This window comes from Manis javanica, chromosome 5, assembly GCF_040802235.1.
Source record: "Manis javanica isolate MJ-LG chromosome 5, MJ_LKY, whole genome shotgun sequence".
Taxonomy (NCBI): Eukaryota; Metazoa; Chordata; class Mammalia; order Pholidota; family Manidae; genus Manis; species Manis javanica.
Window position 1 is genome coordinate 154744198 of NC_133160.1, and position 10590 is coordinate 154754787.

At 50.1% G+C, this 10590-nt stretch overlaps 1 long non-coding RNA gene across 1 annotated transcript; it reads right to left on the minus strand.

Annotated features, from left to right (window-relative positions):
- Positions 1–298: 298 nt before the first annotated feature.
- On the minus strand, positions 299–1564 carry LOC140849414 (uncharacterized). Its single transcript, XR_012131167.1, has 3 exons — positions 1399–1564; positions 962–1212; positions 299–521 (listed from the first exon to the last, which is right to left on the minus strand). It is a non-coding gene; the product is annotated as an uncharacterized lncRNA (long non-coding RNA).
- Between the last annotated feature and the right edge of the window lie 9026 nt (positions 1565–10590).

Genomic DNA, 10590 nt, shown 5'->3' on the forward strand with positions numbered 1-10590 from the left:
TTCTGCTGCTGCCCACAGGGCGCCTCAGCGCATGATTTGGGGTGGGGGATGCCTTGTTTGGAGAGAAACAAGCAATGCTGTGAGAGAGAGGACACAGGAAAGTGCAGTGGATTGCAGAGCATGTGTCTTGGGAGTGGAGATGATGTCTAAGGGGCAGAAAAGAGGAAGCAAGGAACATCCCCCTGTCGGCATCCTTGCCCTAGCCCTCTGTCTTGCCAATGCATTTCAGCCCTGGGCATGTTCACCAGGATTCAATGTGACCAAAGAAATGACAGTAGAATGTTCTTGGGGTGAAAGGGTTTATACCCAACTTTATTTCCATGGTGGCAGGTCAATCACTAAAATCTGGTTCACTCAGAGTGAGTCTGCATGCAGCAAGCCAGTCTCTGCTTCTGGGCCCCTCTGCTCACACAGCCATCCTCTGGGTCTCTGTCCTTGGTGCTGCCACCACTCCAGCCTCTGCTCTGCTCTCCTGTAGCCTTGGAGCCATGTCACTGTGTCGCCCAGAGCACTGGGCAGGGCTATATAGAATCAATAGCAGTGTATAGCCCACACGTGTGTAGTGAGCTAGCCAATCAGGGCCAGGTGAGAATCCTGGCCACAGGAACCTTCATTTTATCCATACTCTACCCCTCCAGGATTCTCTCCTCTCAATCTATGTGCCCTCAATCTTCTGCAATGGTCCTGTGCAAGAAAGCTGGAACATTGTAACCAAATTCCGTAATAACAACAGAGGCTGTGACAATATACAAATAACAATAATTACAACAAATTATAATAACCCTCAAGCCTGAGAAGATCCATTGTATCCTGGCTATATTCAAACCAGTTCTAAAAAATTATAATAACCCTCAAGCCTGAGGAGATCCATTGCCACCAAGTGGTCATCCTGGCTGTATTCAAACCAGTTCTACTTAAAGGAGTTGGCCAAAGGGCTGTGGGTGGGCCTTACAATACCCACCTTCTCCAGCCTCTCCAGCAGAAAGTCTTGCAGACACATGGGCTGACCCTGTTGCTTTATCTCTGCCTTCTGCTTCATTCTCAGCAGCCAGAACCACTGCTTCTGTCCCAATCGCTGCCACAGCTCCAGTCCAATTTCTTTCCGTCTGCTCCTGCCTTTTCAAACCAACCCACATTTGGGTCCTCGGGACCTTCATGGGCCCTTTAAATTCTTCCTCCGGGAAGCAGAGGCATCTCCTTCTGTGCTGGAGCCTGAGGACAGAAGCAGAGCATGGAGGGCTCCACAGCCTGAGGAGGGGGCTGCACCTCTCCTGGAGGAACCCGCGGTTGCCGAGTCCCTCTGGCTTTCCCCCAGCTTTCCACAGGCGGGGTCTCAACCGAGGAGGGGCCGATGCCTCCAGCACCACCAGGGCCTCCACCCCCACCTGCTCATCAAACCTCCGCTCCTCCATTCCTGGGGCTGACAGCTCCACTCCATCCTTCTCTTGCCCCAGGGCGCCTGGCAGCCTCCATGCTACTGCTTCTTGCGCATGCAGCAAACCGGTCTCTGCCTCTGGGCCTCAGTCCTCAGCACTGCCACCACTCCAGCCTCTGCTCTGCTCTCTTGCAGCCATGCCACCGTGTCCAGCAGAGCACTGGGCAGGGCTCTTTATATAGAGTCAATAACGATGTATTGCCCACACCTGTGTAGTGAGCTAGCCAACCAGGGCCAGGTGAGAATCCTGGCCACAGGAATGTTCATTTCATCCACACCCTCATTGTAGGAGGAAGGGACTGTGGATTGTGATCACATATCTTAAATTATAGCTGAGAACCACCTACAAGAGAAGACTGCATAGTACTTGTTCAAAATGCACTTTCCTGGGTTCATCTCAAAGCAACTTAGTCAGAACCCCTGGAGATTGAACAGGTCTTGACACAACCATCAGGAAATTCCTTTACACTCCAAAAGTCGGGAGCTATTGTTCAGGGCAACAGCCACCTAATAGTGTTAGAGTGAAATATTCAGAGAAAGAGGACTTTGGGTTTAGACAAAAGCAAATAAGCAGCTTGGCCCCTCCTTCACCCCCGCATATCAGCCCATTGTGCTGGTGTCAAGCAGATGCAAAATTGCAAAATAAAACTCTCTTCCTGATTCTTGTGTAACCTGGCTGTGGAAGAACATTCTTTCTTCTAAGGGATTTAGGGAACTGGCCAAGCGCAGGTGCTGATATGTCTTTCCCACAACCACATTCGCCATGATGCCCTTGGGAGCCTTTGTGCGGCCAAGTAGTCAACAAAGTGGGAAATTCTCTTAGGTTTTCTCACAATATACTCAGGGGACTCGGTCCACCTCTTTGGTGGCCACAGGGAAGAGCACACTCTCACCTCCTTCCCATCTCCTTCCTCAGACTCAGTTTCTCTCCCTGGGAGGGGGCCATGCCCCCAGGGAGTTGGCCAGGGCATTGTGTGCAGGGGGTGGGAGGCAGTAGCAGCTTGCTAGGTAAATAGCTGCCTCTAGAACTGAGGAATGAGCCTCCCGAATGGGCACACTGTGGAAAATGCAGTTTCTGCTTGTTGCTTCCTGCCGCCCCCAACTGGCCAGCCACAGAGGTAAAGCCAGGAAGAGCAATGGAAATGTCAGAAAGCAACTGACGCAGCTAAATCATGGCTGTCATCACATAGGCAACCATACGTCCTGATCTTGCTTTAGGGATGGTCTTGGCTCAGGACCCCACTCCTGATGGAGGATGGGGTGGGGGGTGCAGGGGGAGCTGTGATTTCAAAGAGGCTGCCAGATGGCAATGCGGAGCCCAGTGCGCACATGTCATGCCGACTGACAGAATGGGGAATTACGCAGAGGGAGGGGGAGCCCTTTAGCTACAGCGGAGGGTGTTTCTGCAGTTCACAAATATCTCTGTGAAAAGTAATGCACCTCACTAACTGACCATGAACTCTTACTAAAGGTCTGATCTCCTGAGACGGGGACCCCTTTTCCACCAGAGATGATGGCTGGTACAGTCAGCATATCAAGATAATGTCCATTGGAACCATCTTTCCCTGGAAGCAAATGAAGCAGCTGCTCTTTCAAGTTCAATGACTTAGGGCTCTAATGAGTGGGGAATAGATAAAGCTTTGCCCATGGACCTCCTACTCCACCTTGTTTTCCTTACCCTCCCACCAAGAAAACAGTCTTCCTCTCTTTTAAATAACCATGGAATCTACCTTCTCCACTACTGCCTTCAGGAAGCCTTCCTGGATTTACCAGGAATGGCCAATATCCTTCCCTTAGAATTCACTTTTATTTTATTTATTTTTAATTTTTAATTTTTAATTTTTTAGAATTCACTTTTAAACCAGGCAGTCTCCAGCCCTAAATTCCCAGCTTTTCCTTGTACTGACTATGTGGCCATGGACAACCTTTAGGGGTTGGAATGAAGATAGAATGAGTTAATATGCAAAGAATGTACAGGAAGACTCATTATAACTAGTGCATATATCCATATTATATATATATTATTTATACAATATATATACAATATATATATATATATTATACAATGTAATGTACTTATATATGATACAGTAATTATTATTAGTTCCGCAAATATTCATTAGGCACCTCCTATGTGCCAGGCATGGTGCTGGCCCCTGCAGATGGTGATAAGAGGTAGGGGAATAAATATAAAGCAATATAAAACGTCTCCTGTTCTCATCAATGTGCAGCAAACACCTAGAATCAGAGCAGGATTCATATGCAAGCAGCTCTAAGACAAAGTTGAACAAAGTCCTTTCCAAGCAGAGGGGCAGGGATGAGGCTCAGGGAGAGGCCAGAGGAACAAAGAATTCCTCACGTCATTCTAAGTGGGGGCACTAGGGGGCTTCCTGGAAACCCCAAGTGTGCACTGCAGCCTGAAGAACGAACGCGGTGGGTTTGCCAGGGAAAGCTGGGGGTGGGAGTGGGAGGGTAGTGGGCCCAGCATCCCAGGAATGGAGGAAGAGAGGGACTCACACACCCAGAGGATGCTTGTGAGCACCCCTGTGCACCAGGCACTGTGCAAGGCCCTGGGGTTAGAGCGGTGGCCAATGTGCATCATGAAGGCTTAGCTGGCATTGAGAAGAAAGAGGGCAGAACATACAGGAGCTGGAAATCCCTTCCCCACCCTTCTGGCCCCAAGAATTTGGGCAGAAAAATGAGAGGGAAATTGAAAAGGTTATGCTCCCAGGCTTTTGGTTTTCTGGTCCCTGCCAGCCCCTGGTGGAGTGGGTAGCTTTAGAAATACCCAAACAGGCCTGGGGTGGGGTCGGGGGCGCTAGAGGACATGAAGGGTGGACCTCTAGCACTGGGTGGTCACAGCTAGGGTAATCTGCAAGATCCCAGGGGAACCTCAACCCTCAATCTGTCCACTTATGACATGGCCACGGCAGGGGTAGGGAGCCAGCAGCTGACCAATCCTGAGGTGGCATTCCCGGGTTGGGGTCTTATAGATTCTTCAGTAAGAGAGCAGTTGTGCACAGCCACGCACTACTGAGAGGAAACACATTTTTCTAAATTCCTTTATTTCCCTATTGAACATAGGCATGCCAGTGAATGGGCGGTGGTAGCCAGAGGGAAAGGCAGGGCCCTGGTGGGACTCTGAGCTGCTTAAGATCTGAGCCCCCTTTTTGAGAAGGACTCCAGCTACATGGGCGCAGAGCATATGTGGAGACACTGAGCTTGGAGAGAAAGATGCATCAGAAAGAAGCCCTCAGCCAGGAGTGTGGAAGCCAAGACCACCAGGGAGGCCAGGAAGCAGGACTCCAGAACCTGAGGTTTAGCAGTGACGGGGTTAGAGCTTCTTTCCTTTGTGGCCTCCTTTCCTGGGTGGCACAGGGGTGCCTCAGAGGTTGCAACAAGCCCTGGATGAAGAGACACGGCAGGGAGCTGAGTTGAGTGCTAGTGGATCTAACAGGAGGCAAGAAAGGCAGGGAAGGCACGTGGATGGATGGAGGACTGTTTTCTCAGCAGTGTTTCTCCTGCCACCCCTTCCCCACACTCTACTGAGAACAGGGCCCTGAGTTTTTCAGTTGGTAGGTGGAGCCCTAGATGGGGAATGATGATTGACCCGGGCCTGTTGTGGTACTCCCATCCTCCTTTGCTAGCCATTATATTTACCAGCCTCCCTTGCAGCTAGGGGTAGACCTTTGCCTAATTTGGGTCTGTGAAATTTACAGAAAAGTCTGTTGAGGAAATTTTAAGAAGGAGAAAGAGAGAGACAGGGAGATGCATACAGAAACAGAAAGAAACAGAGGTACAGAGACAGTGAGAGAGAGACAGGGAAGAAAGTTCTTTCTCCTTACCCTGGCTGTCTCTCTGCTTTCTGCCTTTGAATGTAGCCATGAAGTCTGGAGCCACAGCAGCCATCTTACTAGCATGAGGTAACAGGCATGAGCATGAGAAAACAACTCCCCACAGGCAGTAAGTAAAAAGATAGAACCTGGGTCCTTTGCAACATTGTTGAAAAACGAAACCAGCCTTCAAACTCAACTGCCAGATCTTTTCTTGAGTAAACAATAAAAGTGTTATGATTTAATCCAACAGTAGTTGGGCATCTGATACTTGCAGCAGAGCACATTTTAGCAGATAGACTACATGTTTCGTTAGGAAAACAGAAACTATGTCTACATCAGTTATATTAACAGAGATAGTTTAATATAAAGAACTGGATGAACAATTCCCCAATATTGGGAATGGAAACTAAATTTGCCTTACTGAAAAGGCAAAATAGGGAGACTGAGGTATCAAGGATGTAGTTACTGAAGGAAACAGCTACACCCTTAGAACTGAGGGATCTGAAGAGGTCAGGGCTCCTGGGAATGAGAGGCATGGAAGAGGAGCTCTGCAGATGACATCCAGGCTGGATCTAGAAGGGTGGAAGAAACCGGAGCCAGCTGCTGCTGCCAGGCTGAGGGCTGTGACTGAGGCAGATGGACAAAGGAAGGAAACAGGAAGGAACCAGCTGCTTCTCCCTCCCCTCTTGCCTTCTAGTTTCCTTCAACCAGGACAATATGGCCACAGCGACCATAGGTAGTTCTGGAGCCTGGGCCTTACGAGGCCTTGGGCCTCCCAACTCACTCTCTTGTTGCCCTGAGACCGCCATGGCACAAAGAACCCAGGGGGAAAGACCACACAGAGCGAGATGTCCAGCCCAGACAGGCCTGCTGCCCCAGGCGGCTGCCCTCTGAGTGCGTACACCTGCATGAGTGAGCACAGGTGTGGCAGCCGAAGACCCAACCAACCAACCCACAGACCAGTTAGAACCAAACCCGGGCCTATCAGCTCCCCACAGCTGAAACAATAAACGACAAACAAGACAGTCGACAGGAGCAGGGCACCCAGCCACAGAACTTGGTGCTGGGGTGGGTAGAGGCGCTGCCAGGCGAGGGGCAGGGCAGAGATGCATGGTGAGAAGGAAGGGTCTGAGTCTGTTCTGCCTCTTCTCAGCAAGTCTCAGCAAGACCACAGCTGGTAGCTGGTCTCTTCAGAGTGTGAACTCATACTTACTGGATTTTCTCCTTCACTCTCACTTCTCGTCCTTGGTGATGTGGCCCCATGGCGAATGCTGGCCTTCTTCCTGCAATGCTCTTTGCTGGCTCTTCCTCTGGTTAATTCTATACATTCCCACCCTCAGCTTGGCCTGTGGTGTCTGCAAAGCAGTCCTTGCTTCCACACCAGGCCCCCCTGGACACCCCTTCCAGGTACGCTGAGTTTTCCTACATGGCACTCATCTCAATTTGTCATCATGTATATATTTTTGTTTTTCAAAGGTTCAGCCTCAGCAAAACTTGAAGAGCTTATAGCAGAACTTCCTACTCCCTCACCTCTCATGCTGCTTTCTCTAGAAACTTGGTTCTCAAAGTGTGGTCCCCAGATGGGATTAAAGTCATTTGGCATCATTTGGGAAATTTTTTCAGAATGTAAATTCTCAGGCCTCACCTGAAAATCCTACTGAATCAGAAATTTGGGGTGGAGCTCAGCACTGGTGTTTTGAGGGCACACTAAGGTTGGAGAACCACTGGTCTAGGCAATGAGGAGAAAGGTGAATTGGAGAGCAAGCAAAGAATGAAGAGGGGGGATGTGAAAAAAGACAACTGTGCCAACTCCTTTCTGGGCTAGGTTTGGCCCTCTCACGGTGTGTGGTGTCAGAAATGCCAAATCGGTTTGGAAGGGGTGGTCTGGATGCACCAGGATCTCCAGCCCCTGAGAGAGAGATTATCATGCCCCCACTTACCAGATCAGGAAACTGATCTTTAGTGAGATTAGGTAACTTCCCCAGACTCCCACATGTAGGGCCTGGACTTGACCCCAGGTCTATCTGCCCCCAGGGTCTGCAAAGATAGCCAGCCAGCTCAACTGCCAGCCTAGTCATTATTTGGGAATGCGTTTCACACTTTTCTTAAAGTGGCAGCTAAGTGAGCATCTCAGCAGAGAAATACCCAGCCGGCAGCATTGGCTCTGAAGGTGGAGAGCGTGTCAGGGGTTTGGCGGGCGGCCGGCAGGCTCAGCTGCGACTCCCACGCTATGGTTCTGCCCCTCTTTCTCTAAGTCCTTTGCTCCAAGTGCTCAGGGTGAGGCCGGGGCGGGAGGGGTGGCGCGAATTAAACAGCAGCCGGCAATGCATCTCCCCGAGTTTATTTACTAAAACAACATTTTTTATTACCAGGACAAGTTCGCAGCGAAAAAATGACAGCCTACATTTTTATGTCGCCATTGATCTTTAATCCGAGCCTGCCTCGAGGTTTCCTATAAAATCAGGGCTGCCTGGTCTCCAATGTGATTCCAGCACCGGAATGAATGACGGCCTGGGCTGCTCTTTTCTCATCTGAAAAGGCTGAAATTGCTTTGTGTAAATGGGTGGAAAATGCTGATATTTGGATTCTATAAATAGCTCGCCTCCAGAGCGAGCAGCGCCGGCTTTCATCTGCGCCATCTCCTTGGAGTGCGCACCTTATCACTTTTATCCAGGGTGCAGCATACAAATGAAGCGGCCACCGTGCACCCCCGGCGGGGATGTGGAACTTGGGGGCGCGTCTGCGGGTGGTGGTGGGGGGCCGCTGCCCCAGGCAGCGGGGCATCGCCCACCGCAACGGCGGGGGGCTGGCCATGGGCACGCAGCTCCCTTCAGGGGAGAGACAGCCGTCCAGCCCTGTTCCCCACTTGCACTTGCAGCCGGCGCCTGCCCGCATGGGAGGAGGTTCTATCTATAGCGCGCTATTTTTAGCTCTATCAGCTGAAGAACCTGACAGCCAGTTAATGACTGGGACCCATCCCGGCGTGTCTGTCGCGCTGTGGAACGCGCGCCGGAGCAGCTGTGCTGAAGCTCTGAAGGTTGTTGCATCTGAAAATGCCCTTCCTTCCCTGGGAGGTGGGCTGTTGGAGGGGCCTCACCCGCGCTTTCTGAGAAACCTCATATGTTCATGCCAGTGCAGTAAGTGACAGCTTCCTAGCCTAGGACCCCATTCCCAGATGCTGTCAACACAGCATGGAGATATGGAGGGGACAGCCCTGGGAGCTGAGAAAGGGTCTCATTTCTTCTTAGGGAGATCAGGAACTGGGAAAGAAGACCAGTGTATGGCTACCCTGATTAGGAAGCTGTAATTTTCCCCCAAGGAGGCCTGTTTCAGAGATTTCATGCCCTTCAGAGGCTGCACTCTGTATTGGCTTCAGCCACTGACTGCAGATTGGGTGCCACACGCTCAGAGAGACCCAGCAACCTGCCCAGAACCACACAGCCTGCCTCTCCCATTCCACACCCTCTCCAGCTGTTGCACCAAGGACCAGGTTACAAGTCAAAAGGCCTGCTTATACTTGGTGAACACACACAGCGGGCGGTCTGTGTCTGCCCATTCATTCATTCTCTCACTCATCCTACAGCCAGGGGCCAGGGTGGGCCAGCTGGTTGAGGAGATCAGACTCAGAACTAGGGGTGGACAGTGTCAGGGCCCCAGTTAGGCAGCCTGGGGCTGAGGGGTAACATGGCAGATGGTGGCTTTGGACACCTGTCAGGCCTCCTGGATAACATGGACACCTCACATGTATAGCAGGTGGCATGTGCCAGGCACCAGTCTGGGCATATTACATAAATTCTCACTGCTGCCCCAGGAGATGGTATCCTTTTATCACACCCATTGTACAGATGGAAAAAGAGAAGGTAAGTAACTTGTCTAAGGTCACCCAACCCAGTAAGTGGGCTCAAACCTGCGCTGTCTGGCTGCATGGTTCATGCCCTTAGCCACTTTTCTGTGCTGCCACCAGGTCAGACCCACCTGCCTTGCTCCACTTAAACAGGGCCAGACTCAAGGGGTCTTGAAATTCCAAACAGGCTCTCATTATCAGTTCCTCTGGAGCAGCACCATCCAATCACTGCTCTGGCTACAGTGATAGAAACGTTCTACGTCTAGGCCATCCAAGACAGTGGCCACTAGCCTTGTGGGGCGACCGGCTATCTGAAATGTGGCCAGTGTGACCAAAAACCTAAAATTTCAATTTCATTTAATTTTACTTGATTCAGTTTCAGTGTCAATAGCCACATGGAGCTAGTGGCTGTCATATTGGACAGAGCAGCTCTAGAAGACTGGCTACACATTTTAGTCTACTGGGAACTTTTAAGGATAGCAATGCCAGGTGTATTCCCCAAGATTCTGATTTAAGTGGTCTGGGGTAGAACGTGGCATCATTTTTTAAAAAAAATCTTCAGGTGACTCTAATGTGTAGCCAAGTGTTGAGAACCACTGGGCCCCATGATGTCCTAAGTCATTCCAGCCTCTAGTAAATGGTCTTCAATTCCTGTTGTGACAGATACGGTTGGTGACTCATTCCCCAACCTTGTATCCCTTACCTTCCTCTACTATAGACATTAGAAAGTTAAATACTTGGTTTCTCTAATGGCCCTGCAGCTGGGAGTGGTCATGTGATGCTATTTTGGCCAAAGAAACATAAGCGGAATTCTGCTGGTGGTGTTCCTTCACCCTTCTTTTTCCTGCCTAGAATGCAACTAAATGCCTGGAGCTGTGGCAGCCATCTTACAACCATGAGGGAAGACAAATAGAGTTGCAAAGTGCCATCTTGAGATCATTATGCTACCAAATCAAACCCAGCAGCTGCCTACCTCTGGACTTTTTATTTTGGAGAAAAATACAACCTATTTGCTTAAGTCACTCTAGCTATACTTCTGTCCCTTGTCACCTAGATAATTCCTTTACAGCTAACTTTTGTTTTCCTTTGCCTTGAAATTGCTCAAAAGACTAAACACGTTAATGTGAAAGTACTTTGCAAACCATAAAGCACTCAGCAAATGGACAGTGTTTGCAATCGGTTTGGAAACATTGCCAATCTCTGCCTCAGGCAAGATGTCTAAATTCAGCTTAATCCATGTTATTCTGGGGCAAAATGGGGAGAATTCCTAATGGCAATTTGGTGAGGGGAGGGCCAGAGTAATGTGACCAGCTTGTCCTGCTTTGTCTCAAGCTTTCCCAGTTTTCACGTTGAAAGTCCTGTGTCCTGGGAGCCACCTCTGTCCCAGGCAAGCCAGGATTATTGGTCACCTCACCTGAGATCTTGAGGCCCAGAGGCTTCTCTTCCATCACAAAGCATCTCCTCTTGTACTAGGT